The 17,102-nt window shown below is 35.7% G+C and overlaps 1 pseudogene; it reads left to right on the forward strand.

Moving 5' to 3' along the window:
* The first annotated feature begins 6,030 nt into the window (after positions 1–6,030).
* On the forward strand, positions 6,031–8,225 carry LOC125595070 (annotated as a pseudogene).
* Positions 8,226–17,102: the final 8,877 nt, after the last annotated feature.

The following is a 17,102-nucleotide window of genomic DNA, read 5'->3' on the forward strand; positions in this document are numbered from 1 at the left end:
CCTTAGCTTTGTGAGTTTGTGTAGGTGAGCCCGACCAGAGAAACGCGCTGGCACATGCTTTCGATGGTGTCATAACACTTGGCTGGTAGGATAAAAGCCGAGCTCCAGAAGTTAACCATGCTTGTAATGACCGACCGGATCAGTTGTAGTCTTCCTGCAAAGGATAGAAATCTGTTGGACCAACACAGCATCTTTCCACGAATCTTTCCTATAAGCGGTTCATAGTCATGGCTGGAAAGTGTCTTCGTTGTTAACGGCATTCCTAGGTACCGGATGGGTAAGGTACCGACACTGATACCCATAGAAGCGCAGTAGTAGGAAAGCAGAGATGTTTCTTCTTCCTGTAACATAGATGGACGACTTAGCTACATTTATGTGTAACCCAGAAACTGATGCAAACCGGCGCATTACACCCAGAATACCCAAGAGCGAGTCCGATGTGCCGTTGGTGAGACAAGTATGTCGTCCGCAAAGCACAAGTGAGTGAGTTTGACATCTTGACACTGCTGATGATAACCAAATTCACCTGCATCTGCAGCTTTGTTGAGCATTTTTGATAATACATTATTTAGGATGACATACAAGTAAGGCGAGAGAGAACAGCCTTGACGGATACCCCTGGCACTCTGAAAAAAACCCTCCAAACTTCCATTCACATTGATAGAAAATGCGGCTGTGGAGATGCATAACTCATCCAGTGGACAACTGAAGAGGCATTCCATTCCCATTGCTGGAGCACGGAAGTAATGAAAGACCACTTGACCGTGTCAAACGCCTTAGATATGTCAACTTGATAGCACAATTTTCCTTGTTCGTGCTCCTGTGGTATCCAGTGACCAGCTCAGAGGCGAGTAGGACGTTTTCTAAAGTAGAGACGATCTGTTATGATGCACACTGGTTTGCTTCTACCGCATCCGAAAAATGATCTTTAGCCTATTGGCTAGAACTTTGGAGATGACCTTGTAAAGCAGATTACAGCAAGCGATTGGGCGATAATCCTTTAGAGTCTGTGCAGTAGTTGTCTTAGGTATCAGGGAGAGTATGGTTGCATTCACACCAGCAGGCATGAATCCAAATATGAAGAATGATTGAACTGCCACAATGAAGTCCCTTCCAATGATTGGCCATGCTGCGATAAAAAATTCTTTTGTGAACCCATCTGGACCTGAAACTTTCCCATTTGGAAGTGAATGAAGCGCCTGTTTGATTTCCATTGGTGTGATAGGTCGAACCAGTGCAGCTGAATGATCACCAGGACACCTATAGGTCAGTAAATCTTGCAGAGCAGCTACAGAAATTACCTCGCTATTCGGATCCTGTCCTTGTAAGAAGGATTGGAAATATGAGACTGCCTCTTTTTTGATATCAGGTAACGAAGTGAGAACTTCTCTGTCAGTCGTAACAAGTCTTCTGATTGTGTTCTTTGCAATCCTCGTTTGAACCATATTGTGGAACCCTTGGTATTTTGATCTCCAACCGATAGCCAGCGAACACAAGACTTCTGCTTGTAGAATTTTTCCTCCACTCGAGCTAAGGCGTTCCACCTGTCAGCTGCTTCCGCCGCCCTTGCAAGGTTTCCAGGGGTTGGGTCTAATGTGCTATATTTTGACATTCACACAGCCTGTGATAAGCATTCTTTGTACGAGCTGGTAGATCACCATAGTGCGTTTTGTTCAGCTCCCGCAGAGGCTGTTTCAGGAGCTTAAGTTTCCTGTGAAAACGTGAAAGAGCTGCTCTAGAAGGGAACAGCGGTTCCGTTGTATCCCAGATTCGCTGAACTGTCGGCAGGAACTCGTTGTGCTCAGTCAGGTAGTTGAAAAACGAAATGGTTTTCTAGCATCATTAACAACTCCTGTCGTACGGATCAAACCCTTGCATGATCTGAGATTCCACCAGCATCAAAGTGCGCAGAGGAGCTTGGGTATTGACTCATCCAGCTTTGGTTAACTAATGCTCTGTCCAGTTTCTTTCCGATGGGGTCATCTCTCGATTGTTCCACCAAGTAAATAAAGCTCCCGTATAGGGAAGATCAGTAACTGAGCAGTCCGCCACTAACTCCTGAAATTGATACATACCCGTCAAGTCTCTACGATACTCCAAAGCTCTGGAGTGCTCACTTGAAGCTAGTGTTCATTAAAATCGCCAATCAAGATCCAAGGAAGCTTCAGGTGACCATAAGCATCTTTTGTGCCTCTGAGTTCCTCCCATAATCTGGTTCTTTCCACTGCAGTGTTATACGCATATATGGCTGAACAAATATATTGTTCTCCGGTGGATGGATTCTGAATAGCACAAGTGATCACCTGTGCACTCGTGTGCAGTTGTGTGACTACAACTTCATCCGTCCAGCAAAACCAAATTCTCCCCAAAGGATGATATGCGTAGTTTGTAAGAGAGTTCCATCCCGGCATAGCAGCATTCATACACCACTGATGGTTTGATTCCTGGACTCGTGTCTCAACTAGGCAGCCATAAGAAGGCTTTTCCTCCTGTAACCATGATCTGAGGGCTCGATGCTTGCGTGGTAGATTGAATCCACGCATGTTCCATGCAAAGAAAGAAGTCATAACTTCCTACTGGAAGTTTTTTTTGACGTTCCGTGCCTGCCACCGTTGCTCATGTCTTTAGAACCAGTTACTCTCCCCCAAAGTTGCCTTGGCACCGATCCATGTTGCCTACTTCTCGATGCAACTTGCAATTCCTTCTCTTTTTTGCCATCCACTATATTCCCCGAAACTCGCCCTCTTCAACTTCCGTTCCACTTTCTTCTAAGCATGTCTCCTCCTCTTCATCGATGTCCTGTAAAGGACTAAATCTTGATGGGGATATCATAAACTCCTTTTCTCCTTTCCCGTCGCTTGATGCCTTCACTCCTTTTCCGTTTACCCACATGTCATTGTATTGGTCTTAGAAAGCTCCTTAGATGATTCAGATATCTTGATCGCTTCTTTCTCGTCTGAAGATGCGACAGGTGTAAGCTCTTCTAGGTCCTTAATTAGATGCTCCATAGCGTTTCCCTCCTTAGGCATTGTCTCCACTACTTCCACAATCCCAGTCTCTTCCCCTCCACTTATCTTATCATCCTTCACACCAATTTCCTTGCTACCCTCCACTTCTTTGCCTTTGCCTCCGACAGATATCCCTTCACGCGGCATGGAGGCATAGGTAGTTTCCTCTGTCCTCTTACTCAGGATTTTAATCTCCTTACTCGAACAGTCATGTCCCTTGTGTCCCCACCTGGCAGACATTGCAGCGGGGAGGGAGCCAAGGATAATTGACTTCGACTTCGTGAGAAGCTCCAGCTTTGTCGTGAAAGTGATCTTTTCCACCAGAGTCTTACGTAGATCGACTTCCACTAGGATTCGGGCCATGTCCAGCCTCACACATTTCTCCGTGTTCGGATGCAGTTTTCACAAAATGTCCCACTGCCCGAACAAGGCACTTCAGTCCTTTATGGGAATAAAGGGTGTTTGGTACTCCTCTGAGGTCAACCCAGAGTGGCTTGGCTGACAAGTCTGGGGGATGCTGAGCAGACTCTGGGGACCAGACATAACCACCAACGGAATATCCGCTATATGCCAATACTTCCTCTGAATCACCCTGTTTCTCATCTGATCATTTTCAATTCGGAACAACACAGTATTCTTCGCAATAAACTGGACATCATCTTGGTACCCCGCCTTGGGACCAGTCAAATACGATTGACGGTTGCGTGAATTGAGCCCACGTGGGAGCATCTCCAATGAAGTAGCCCACTACGAAACTTTTCCAAAGAAGCTCTGCCTCATCAAAGATCGCATCTGGAATTTGCAGTGTTGCAATACCATCGACAATGTCAATAACCGGTTCCGCTTCTCCTCTGTCGGCCAGGTCCTTCGACCATGGGGCTGATCGGGCCCGCTCTCCCTGTTACCTCCGTTCCTCCCTTCAGCTTTTTCTCCATGGTTCCCGGTCAGAGATTTCTCCAGGTTCTCCCCACCATCGCGTCCTCCGAAGCTGCACCTCCATCAGTTGACTGAGTCGACAGAGCGAGAGATGATACGCCACTCTCGTGTTGAGTCTCTGAAGCTCCGACACTCTGCGCAGCTGGAACTGGTAAAGAGAGCGTCGTCTCGGTCGCCTGAACATCATCTCCCGTCGTCGATCTTAGAAGATCGTCCGTTTCCTGCAGTGATACCTCTCCGTCGGAGCTTTAGCATCGCTCGATGTTACGCCTGGATCTTCTGTCGTCTCGCTAGGATCTCCAAGCTCAGACGCGATTGGATCTCGGAGTCGTCGTTGGATCGCCCATGAAGTCGCCCTTGATGTCGCCCGTGATTGACGCCATAGATGTCTCGTAATCAACCCCGGTTTATTTTTTCGCAAGTCTCTCAATAATGTTTATTTACAAGAAGTACCTTATAAATATTTTAAATTAACTCTATTTACTTTTATTTTTATAAGAATTCCACAGAGTTGTAATTTTTTTTTAAATTAAAGTTTATGTAAAACAATGTTATGCAACGAAAAATGTGATTCTATTTAAAATATATATATATAATATATATATATATATATATTTTTTTTTTTTTCCAAAATATTTAAAAAAATATTTTCCAAATGATTTGTTTTAGTTAGAATTATTAAAAATTGAAAGTAAAAAGACGATTTGAAAATTAGAAATTATGATTTTATAATAAAGAAATACTATTTTATAGGAAATTAGCAGTTTCTATTCATAGGAAAAAATAGAGATTGACTATAACATATTTTTCTTTATTATAGCATTTAGAAATGAATATAACAATTTATAGGAAATGTTCTTATCTTATACTTACATATTAATGTTTTTTTGTCAACATGGTTAGTTGTTTGAGTGTTTATTGAGTTATTATAGGAGGTATTTCACAATATAATTATACAATATCAATACTTTTATTTAGTTTGATTAATATAATATGTAAAATTGGGTTCATTCGATTCGATTATTTTCTTGTGCATTTGATTTATTTTGAGATTTGTAGGTTTTGGTAATTCCAGGATTTGGTTTAATAACATCACTTATATATAAAAAAATATAATATGTTTATTTAATTAGATAATTGTTTATAAATTAATATAGTAAAAACATGTTAAAGATAACAATATATTTTAAAATAAAAACATATATGTTGTATCTAAAAATAATGTTTTAAATCAATAAAGCTAAAAATTAAGAAATTTAAAGATTAATAAAACAGTATACATTTAATGTTTGATTTAAATATTTTGATCTTTAAACTATAATACATTTATTAATAAATATTTATAAAAGAATTATGCTCGAATGTGCAAGCATAACACCTAGTTGAACTTTTAAATGCATCATCATATTATGATTTCGCTCGAATAAGAAGGTGAAAACGTTAAATATCACCAAATTATAATATACTCGTTCAAATAATTAGGATGAATCAAACGAAAAATAAGAGATTAAGCAATTGACACATAAGGACGAGAAACCCAATCTTTAACCAAAACAAACTTATATGGTTAAGGTCATACCAAAATCTTTGTTATTTTCAATCAAACATATTAATTTATACAAGCATATAAAATGAATGTTTTAGCAGTATAGCTACATATGGAAAGAATTGGACCAACCTATATCCAATTCCAAATATGAGCAAAACAAAACTACACAAATATGGAAAACGTTTCGAATCCAATTAAGTTGTATTTATAGAAAGGTATCGGATCCAAATGAAGTTATATTTTAAAGAAAAGGTATCGAATCCAATTAAGTTGTATTTTATGGAAAGGTATCGAGTCCAATTAAGTTAATGCGTGGGAACTATCTACTCCTTATAAAAGGAGAAGCTGGTGTGATGATCACCAGGTATCAGTAGAGATACACACCCTATAAAAGAAGTAGAGGTTCATACCTGTGAACCAAGGACAAGCTTCCCAAAATACACTTACAGAGCACATGTACTCGGTGGCACTATATCAGCACGACACTTATATGTGATAAATTCTGTCCGGTATATAACATTTCCAGGTTTATTCAATACAAGATTCACTTCCGTATTTGCAAGAATTTTTATCAAACTCGTAATCTTTTTTTCAAATGATTATAATCTAGAACACATTCCAATAATATGGATCGAAGATTGTTTTCAGTTGCTCAAAGCGTTGATAGCGTTGATGCGTTATATTCTCTTATTCAAGCGGATCCATGTATTCTTCAAAAAGTCGACGTTTTACCTTTCGTCCACACACCTCTCCACGAAGCTTCATCCACTGGGAAGATAGATTTGGCAGTAGAACTTATGATTCTACAGCCATCTTTTGCCAAAAAATTGAACAAGGATGGGCTTAGTCCCTTGCACCTCGCTGTCGAGAACCAGCACGTTGAGTTAGCGCAAGAGCTAATCAAGTTTGATCCCAGTCTTGTTCGTATTCGTGGAAGAGGAGGTATTTTAGTTATATGTTCTCCAAATAAATGTTATTAACAAATATATTTTGAATCAAATAGTATATATAAAAGTACTTGATGATAGATTTAACTACCTCATAACGACAGGTACAACACCTTTGCATCTTGTGGCGGAAAAAGGCCACGTGGATCTTCTTACAGAGTTTCTCTTTGTATGTCCTGAAAGCATTAGAGATGCAAATGTTAATGGAGAGACTGCTTTACATATCACGGTTAAAAACGATAGACACGAAGAGCTCGAAGTTCTGAGAGGCTGGATGCAGAGAATGCTTATAAGTGATGCTTATATCCACTGAGAAACACGTCCTGAACACACGCGATCGTGACGGCAACACAGCCTTGCACCTAGCGTACAAAAAAAATGATATTAGGGCATGTTCTTACCCTTCTTTTGTATAGTGAAATGGTCGAAAATTCACACACTCTATTTCTTATCTGCACTTAAATGGTTGGATCAGTGATCACGGTTAGGGTGTTTAAATATGCTATTGTGATACTAGATAAGTAGATCGTATATTTGGAATATGACCCAAAATGACCATATACATTAGTAATATACTTTGGCTATAAGTCTTATAATGCCGTTTAATATCATGTTAGCACACTTCTTTATATAATATTAAAAAGAGTGAACGTATAATCTAGTATTTAAGAGGGTTTAGAGTGATTTGATTTTAATGTGTTCAGATAATTTTAGCTGAATTAGAGAATTCCAACTAAAACTGGATATTAAAAATTATTTTATATTAAATTTCAATAAAACACCTCAAAATCACTAGAAATCTCATAAAATCCATTACCGTAAACGATTTAAAATACATTCTAATAAAAGTTCAATAACAATCGGTTCTAAAATACTTCCTAATATTCAGGTTTGAATAACATCAGATTTATCATTTTAATATATACTTCATATATTCTAGATTGAACACACCCCTTTGGTACATTTCTAAATTATTTGTAGAGTGGACCTCCTTTTAATCCACAAGTTCTCATATTCTTTGAATCAGTTGTGTTCTAGTTGTCTAATAAATAGTGTCGTGAAATATATATATACAGGCAGTGAAAGAGCTGTTGGAATGCATGTCACTGAACCGCAACATCCAGAACAAAAGCGGCATGACAGCCCTTGATGTATTACGAGCCAATGGATCTCACATGAACATTAAAGAAACAGAGAAAATCATACAACATTCCGGGGGTAAGACCAGGGACTCTGTAACACGGTAACACAATGTCTGTCTTCCTAAAGACACCGTCTCTTTTTGGGAACATTGTTCGACGGGATTGGTACGATATAAGAGTAATATGACAGACGGAACACGGAACGCTCTTCTCGTGATAACAGCTTTGATAATCACCGCTACTTATCAGACCGCGGTTCAACCGGATGATGATGAGGATTTCATCAAAAGCAACGATGTCGTATCCAAGATGTGCTATTATGGGGATTCAATACAATAGCCTATTTCCTATCTATGGCCTTGACTTTTATACTCATACCAGTTGGTGGAGCATACACCTGGTGGTATATATGCATTACGTTACCTCTCGATTGTTCTTATGTACTTTCGACGTACATGAAGTATAATCTCCGGCCGAATGAGATCCCCATATCGCTCATCTATATATACGTGATCGTTATACTCGGATTTCTCGTCGGTCTGCTTGTATTCTACGTGAGGTGGAGGCGGACAACGCGGAAGAGTGGACCGGAACCCAAACGTGAGCTGATTTCCGAAGGCTTCAAGACCGTGGTTTAAACTTTTGAAGTATTTATATAACCACTAGGGTCGGTCCGCGCTACGCGTTTTTGTGTTGAAGTATACTAAATAGAACCTCTATAAATTAATATTCGATAAATTAATAATTTCTATAAATTAATAATTTTCGCCGATCCCAACTTGGGCTGGTTCAAAATTTGATACAAATCGATAAATAATAAGATAATATTTTTTTAAAAATTCTTTGTAAATATGGTCCCATTAAAATTATAAATTAATAATTTATATGTATACATATTTATATAAGTAAGAACCTATTATTATATGGTTTGTTTTATATTCACAATGGAATTATCTTCATATTTTCTTAACACTTGATATATTTTTGATGAGATTTTGTAATATTATATCTAAAACCACATTTAAGTTAAATGCAATATATATTATATACACAAAATAATATAATAAAATTAATTAAATGTCAAATTTGACAAATAACAATTAATGTCTATACATAAAAATCAAAAAAAAAATCATCTTAGAATAAATATATCTTAAAATAAGAAATCTAAATAAAGAAACTTTTGTAAAGTAATATCTCGATAAATTAATAAAATTTCAAAATCCCAACATTATTAATTTAATAGAAGTTCTAGTGTATTTTGTAAGCTAGTTTTGTTTATACGTTGAATTTGCATTAGGATGTAATAAGTGAGGATTTATAAGTTGTGTGAATGTTCTAAGATTCTGAAAATATTGTTCGTGTTGCCATTGAACAAATGGGGAGAAGTTTATGTGGGTGTCAGTGAGTTCGTCAGATGGTGAGGTTGATTTAGTTTTAAAATACTGATGATCTTATAGTAGCAAAAATCTGTAATTAATGATATTTGTTATTGTTACCGGCAATTTAATAGTATGAGATGGATATGGAATGGTTCGTAATGTGTGGAAAATCATGTATAAGGATATTTGTTAGTAGATCCGGTAATTAGAAAATGTCATATGCTAACGAACGGCTCATTGATTAGTGGAAAATATTTGAAGGAAATTCAAATATGACTGTCTTTATAATTCAAAAGAAGCAAAAAGGCTAAAGTTGAATCTAAATTTTAACATCCATACTTGTGCTTGATTCCGGTAGCAATCATGTGGACATCTACATGTTACACATAACATAGTGCACTATTCATTTCCTTAACAATGTATTTATAGTTATTTTGATACTGATTTTCATTTGTTTTAAGATATTGAATATTTGATATTTTAAGATTTAATTAAATCTTTTAATATATTTTAAGAATTTAAACCAAGATGTCAAGCTAATTTTTCTGATAGTTTTTAGTTTTTTATTTAATTTATTTTGTTTTGTGAAATGCAAAATTTTTAGTTCAATATTTTTAAACAATTGATTTTGTCAGTTAAATTTTATGTTGATTTTCAAAATATTTTGTTAAAACATCAACTAATTTGATGGCATTATTAAGTGGATCTTCTAGAGTACCATTAAACAATCGACAATGAACATGGATTTATAGATCACATCAATAAATAACCAACGAAGAGATAAAAGATAACATATTTATGAGACATTCAACTTTCTGTTACTCTCAGCTTATCTCTTTTTATACAGATGTTGGCTTGGCCTAGGTTCGTAAGCGACCGGTGGATAGCATTACAAATGACTTATATATTGTATACATTTACTGATAGAGTCTTGAAGCTGTGTGCCCATTTCCACACTTGCAATCGCTGAGTCTCTTTCAAGTTTTGCATTTGATCTTGCTCACGTTTCTAAAACGCTAAACCAATGTTTGATCTGCACCTTGACTTCCTGTCTTTAAAATTTTCTTACAAATTCTCATCGACATAAAAGTATCCTCCATCTTTCCCTCTGTCCTAACTAAAGCTTCAATCTGGTCCTCATCATTCTACAATAAGATAATTGCATTAGCATGACCCTAGTCAGGAAAAATCCAGTTGTCGAAAGAGACATTACTTGATTCAGGAACAGTCACAGAACCAAAAGAATTTTTTTTTGCAAAATTCTTACCTCATAAGTCTTCTCAAAATCATAGATATTGTCTTTCTCATCAATAGAGAGCTCAGTTGTAGTCTGATTGAAATCTGTGTGAACGCTCCAACGCACGGGCATGGCGGTGAGCTACATGATCTTCAGCTAATTGTACATTGTTGTATTTCATCATAGCTTGATATGCAGACTTCTTTTCACATAAGCAACTTCCGCCAAGCCCTTTACCATAACACAAACGCCGGCAAAGAACAGATAAACCAGAGGAGAAAAAAAAAAAAAAACAGAAGTTAAGATGTTGTTTCGGTACAAATCCATTCTGGTGAAGTCGTCTCACTGTGAAATTGATAAAATATAGCTTTGACGGTGATGAATCTGCGGTAAGGAGTGATCAAGAACCCATAAAATATGATAACGGCGATTAGGGTGAACACGTTGTTTGCAGCTGATGGAGATCCGTCGCAGCAGACTCGAAAGCTAGCTGGTTGTTCTTGAAAACAAATACTGCAACATATCAATGTCCTACACATCTCAATATGACTCTCCAAATAAACATAACGCAAAATAACAACAACGATCCATGGAAAACTTATTTAGAAGGTGATAAAGCAAATCCACGAACATATAATTTCCAAGTCACTACTTACATTTATAGAATTGTCCACGGAACCAGAAAGAGTCTGCTAGCTCCAACATATAAAGAAACAACTCTACAGGTGTGGTCCGTAAGTGACGCAGCCGGATGAAAACGTAGTGGCAGTATTGTATCTCCAAGCCAAAGTAAAGCCATCCTGCACATAGAGAATGATATATCCCTATAACAACTTGTTACTTACCTAAACCCAATAGACCTGTGAAATTCTATAACACAGACGTATTTTCCCATTCAAGAAGATACCTATGATAATATAAAAAGAGAAAAACAAAGATGAAGGATACGCATGACGCTAAAGCACAATTCTACTCGGTTTAAAATATATTATACAATCAGTTAAACAAATTTATGTACTCATATTCACCTGAAAATAGATTTTGTGAAGAGGATGTTTACCAGCTTTGAAAGAAGGTTTTGCCATTTTAATTTGGAGATTGAGTCATCGTAATTTACAGATAAGAGTCTTCTTTCAAAATCTTTTCAATTTTTCATCTCTACAATCTTCTATGCGTTTCTCTCAGTGATGCTCGCGCATCAAGCTCTGATAAGATAGATTACAAGAGATAGAGGATAGAGTAAAAGGTTTTACCTTGAGATGATCATGGGCGTTGGAGGGAGTTCGTTGAAAGAATTAGCTGAAGTAGATATACGAATTTCATCTCCGATAAAGAATACCCACAACTATAATTTAGCTGAGACATGAAGGAAACGGGTTTAAGATTGACGCCTTCGGTTAAGTTTTCGTGAGATTCACCTGCAATCGGAATCAAATTTAGTCAAAGGCAAGAAACAAAAGGGTGAAGCAGGTCGAATCAGATGTCAAGTAAACCATCACCTGAGACGCAGCGGCGAAGCCAGAGACGCAGCGGCAGATGAGCCATCTGCATATGGAGTAGATCTGATTTGTCGTCCATCGAAGCCTCTTCTCCTCCTCTGCTTATGAACACAGCCGTTTCCACGTTCTTCGTTGCAGGCTTGCAGCCGTAGGGTTAGATGAGGCCAAAATGTTAAAGTTTATGAAACACTGCAGTTTTCTTATTAGACACGTGTCAAAATGCCATGAAAACGAGTTTATCTATGTGGCACCCTACGTGGACACTCTACCAGAGAAGGAAACCCTTCTTTATACTCCCTCCCGGATACGAATGTAAGATGTTCTATATTTTATCTGTATACAAATGTATGATGTTTTGAGATATAATTAATTTTATTTTTTAAAATTTAAAATAAATTAAAAAGTAAAATTATGAGTGGTGAAACTTTATTGATATAATCAAAAAGTAACAACTAAAATATTGTATTTATTGTTTCTTAATATGTGTGTAAAACCTTAAACATCTTATATTTAAATCCAGAGGGAGTAATATATTATACTAGGGTAAACCCGCCCTACGGGCGGGCGGGTGAGTAAGTGAAGAAACCATAGAATACATATTTAGAGTAAGTGAAGAAACAATATAATACATATTTATTTTATGTACATTAAAATACTCACACTAAGTATTAGAGCGTTCACTATTTTTTTTGTTTTTTTTAAATCACAGGTTTGTCTAATTTATAAGCTGATTTTTTTTAGTGGATGGTTATATATTATGTTGAGCAATTATTTATAAATTATTTACTTTTATATGATATTTAAATATTGAGAATCACAGATGGTTGACTAAATTGCATAATACCATGCTTAGTTACGATTCAGAATCTGAATAAAATAATAAATTTTTATTAAGAGAGTTTCATTTATTTATTTGCTTTTATTTATTTCTTTCTTATCGAATTATTATATATTTCTGTATTCATTTAGACTTTACTGCTATTTACTTTAATCTTCAATATTATAATTGAATTAGGTTCGTTCATTGAACTTCGTTAAATATTTAAATTAATTTTTTAGTGGATGGGTTATATATTATGTTTGAACAATTATTTTTATATATGATATTTAAATATTGAGAATCAAAGATGGTTGACTAAATTGTGTAGTACCATGCTTAGTTATGATTCTCTGAATAAAACAATAATTTTTTTATTAAGAGAGTTTCGTTTATTTTATTTGATTTTATTTATTTCTTATCGAATTGTTGTTTATTGCGGTAATCATTTAGACTTTACTGCTATTTACTTCAATCTTCACTGTTACAATTGAATTCGGTTTGTTTATTTTAATTTTAATTCCCTATTTTTTTTTTGATGTCTCCCTATTTTTCTTTTGACCTTTTCACCTTTAGACAAAAACATTTCTTGGTTAAATTTAAAAAATTACATCTGTTTATTGTAATAGTGGTGTTTATTGTTGCTATATATATTTTTTGACTGATTCCACTATAATACCAAAACAGTACGAAACCAAAAATCTGGTTAACCAAAAAGTTTCATAATCACAACATAAATACTAAAGTTACCAGGTATACCAATTATACTTTACCTACCTAAAATCAGAACTGGTTATTTAAAAAGTTGCAAGACAACTACATTATTCAGTGAATGGTAAAAACTTAGCAACCGGAAATGGAATTGGGAATTTTTTGGCCAGCTTCATTGTCTCCATAGTTGGAGTGATCAGGACCCCTTGTAATATAAGATATAGTAGATACAATAATAAATAGAAAAAGCTGAAAAACCAATTTCTTCCCTTGTAAGTGTCATATCATTAACCAAAAAATTGTTTGTCTAGCTTCACCTGTAATTTTAGAAAAAAAAATGGGCCTCACTGATACAACCCGACTAATGGCATAGGAAAGATATCATTTAAGCAAAGTTGACGTTTGTACACGAATAAAAAGATTACTTGCAAAAAATGATTGTATTATCTCTCTGATCTTGACCCAAAGTGGACAAACCTCTGAGTTCTGGTCTCTCTCTCACTGGTATTGCTATGGATTTTCTTGCAAGCTCGATTTTGCTTTTGATCCTTACGGGAACAGTGGTTAGTTACACGTGTGAATCTCGGCCCCGTCGTTCATAAGCGGAGACGATTCTGACCATTGATTTCGATTGGAGATCTGGTCTTCACTCCAAGGTCCAAGTCTCTAGTCGTAAATTAGTTGTTTTGGTTTCAGTGAAATTGATCAAGCTATTGTTTATATCCAACAAACTACATAGGCTCTTCTTACGGTTTGTCATATTGTAGATAGTGTTCAAAGGTTTGTTTTATTCTAACCTGCTTGTGCGTCGTTAATCTCTGGCTCTGTCTCCTCTCACTCGATAATCATGGATCTCGCTCCTTCTTCTCCAGCTGATCTCTCACCGTCACCACCTCCTGAGCACCTATCGACGACTACTCTCCGACAATAGGAACAAAACAAATAAAAATTCTTCAGCTAATAGAAATGAATGAAGAATGTGGAGGTTTAAGGAATCAATACCTGAGAATATGTCTACGTTTTGAACTCTATTTGAAGTAGGGGTGGTGGTTGATGATCTTCAAGCTTCCCTGGTTAAACATAATAAGGAACTACATATACATGATATGAAACTTAAAAAGAAGAATTTTAAAAAAACTAACTAAAAGCAAACAAACTAAACCATTGATTAGATATATAATATCACTCATTCTCATAGAGAATGGACGTTGGCAATAAATAACGGGAAGGACTTCAGAAGAGGCTTCTTCAGAAGAACAATAGCTTCTCAGAATGTTGATACCATGCAAATCAGGTCCCACAGTATCAACTATCAAGCATAACCTAAAGAACCCAAAAAGAACTCTCAACACACATATGCAAAAGACACATTCACCACCGACTTAGAAACACGCCGGTAAACTCTGAAACCACCGGCAAATAAAAATGCTTCAAGCTAGCCAATGAAATAGCCTTTAAATCAAGGAATTCCTTAAATAAAAGCTACCAGCATCACGAAATACCTAAACGTGACACATCGATAAAAAAAGCATACCTATGATAGATCGACCAATTGAAACCAATAGAGAAGAACAGAGAGAGATGGTCAGAAAGGCCTACTTTATGCAGAAACCTCCGTCCAACTCACCATTAATACCTTTCCTCATTATCATCAAAGCTTTCTCTTTATTCTAACCGCTTTCATCCTCTTTCTCTCCTCCATCGCCGCCGCTTTCTTCCCTCCTACTGCGCCGCACTCCTTTCGACGATTATCTTCCGCCGTGAAGTCTCGGGCTTCCTGCGAGAGCTCACAGGTGAGACGACTTTTCCATTGTGCTCTACAAAAGTTTTTAGAGTTTATATGATGTGAAGAATCAAGACTCACCTATTTATATATGTAGTTTCACCGACTGGAAGCTAGGTGGGAGCTGAAGAATCATGGAAGGAGTGGGGGAGATGAAGTTAAGGAAAACTTTAATGACATTGATTGAATCCGGTTTGAGTTCCGTTAAGTTGCTGATTTTCCATTGCAAGAGAGAAGAAATCCTATCGGTTCGACACTACAACGGCTTACGCCGGAGATTGACCAGAAAAGTCGTCCTCCTTAACCTAATTGAAATTCCGTTGTCGCAAGAATGGCCACGACCTTAAAAAAGGTTGACAAAGCGAAGGGCCAAAAAAAGCCCATGGCAACGACAAAAAGCCCAACTCGTGTCCCTTTCGTTTTAATGAAACGCAGCGGAGAGAGAGGCATGGACACGTGTCGCAAGCAGAGACTTCGACTTTCCTAGCTGGATGCTGAGCTGGATGGCCTAGGAGGGATTCAAACCCTTTATATATATAAAGATATAGATAGATAGATTGTTTCGTGGACTTCGTCAGAAAGTTGTGAAAATACAATAAATAAGGACAAAACATAGGTACGATGAATCGTTAAATTCACCACATCTTTACCACCAATTAAAATGCCACCTAGAAAATTAATAAAAAATATTAAATAGTATTTAGAAAATTTAAAATAGTTGAAAAAAGAATGATGCCTACAACCCTAATCCTAAATTATAAACCGTAATCTAAATCAAACCCTAAATACTAAACCCAAACCATATACCCTAAACCAATAGTAAACCTTAACCCAAACTCTATACTATAAACCCAAATCCTAGACCCTAAACCCAAACCGTAAACTCTAAACTCAAACCCAAATCCTAGACCCTAAACCAAACTGTAAACCTTAACTCAAATTCAAACTTTTTGGGTTTAGGGTTTACGGTTGGGGTTAGGGTCTAGGATTCAGGTTTAGGATATACGGTTTGGGTTAGGATTTATGGTTTAGGATTTTGGTTTAGGGTATATGGTTTGAGTTTAGGATTTAGGGTTTAGAGTTTGGGTTTAGGATTTAGGGTTTAGAGTTTGAGTTTAGAATTTAAGATTTAGAGTTATGTTAGTGGCATCATTTTTTTTCAATTATTTTTGATTTTTTTAAAAAAAAATATTTTTATTAATATTCTAGTTAGCACTTTGATTGGTTATAAAAGGTGGTGAATTTAAAAGTTCACCCAAGAGGGTGAACTAAGTTTTGTCCAATAAATAAGAAATATTACATGGAGGGTCACATTTCAAGTTTTAATAACACTACTAGATCTTGACCTGTGCGTCCGCACGGTCTTTACTTTAATTTGTAAGAATATTATAAAATTATTGGTAATTGTTGGATTTAAAAATATGGTCCCGTTATATATTATTGTTTGACTATTATTGTTTTTTAATACGAATAAAGGAATACTAAACATTCCTTATATTATTATTATTTCATTGTTTATTTAATTGTAAGCCAAATATTCTAGCTATTTCTAGTATTGTATATCTAATTCTATTTCGGTGGTCCATAAAAAAATTAGAAAAAGTTCACTCAATCTATTAGTTCCTTGGTATTTTATTTTTTATATATATTGAAAACAAATTTATAATGGTTATTGGAAAATACATTAGTAAAAATTAATTTTTGAATACATGTATATTTTTGAATCAATTTTTATTTTGAATTTTGTTTAATTATTAATTTAGACAAAATATGTTTTTAGTTAATTAAATTGGACCAGTTGCACAAAAAAATAATTAGAATGAGTCATTTTCGTATATTTTAATCTGGTCTAAACATATAATTTATAAAAAAATATAATGGACTCCAATTTTTTTTAATAACATAAACCTATTATTTTGTTTATATTGTAATATGTAATTAATAACACTATTTAGATCAATATGAGTTCAAACATTTAATTATCATATACTGAGTTATGTGGGAAATAGTTTATGTATTATAACATAATGCCTGACATAAGTGAACTGTCGACTGAGATAAATAAAGTATAATATTCAAAAATAGGTTGTA

Source organism: Brassica napus (assembly GCF_020379485.1).
Source record: "Brassica napus cultivar Da-Ae chromosome C9 unlocalized genomic scaffold, Da-Ae chrC09_Random_24, whole genome shotgun sequence".
NCBI classification, from domain to species: domain Eukaryota; kingdom Viridiplantae; phylum Streptophyta; class Magnoliopsida; order Brassicales; family Brassicaceae; genus Brassica; species Brassica napus.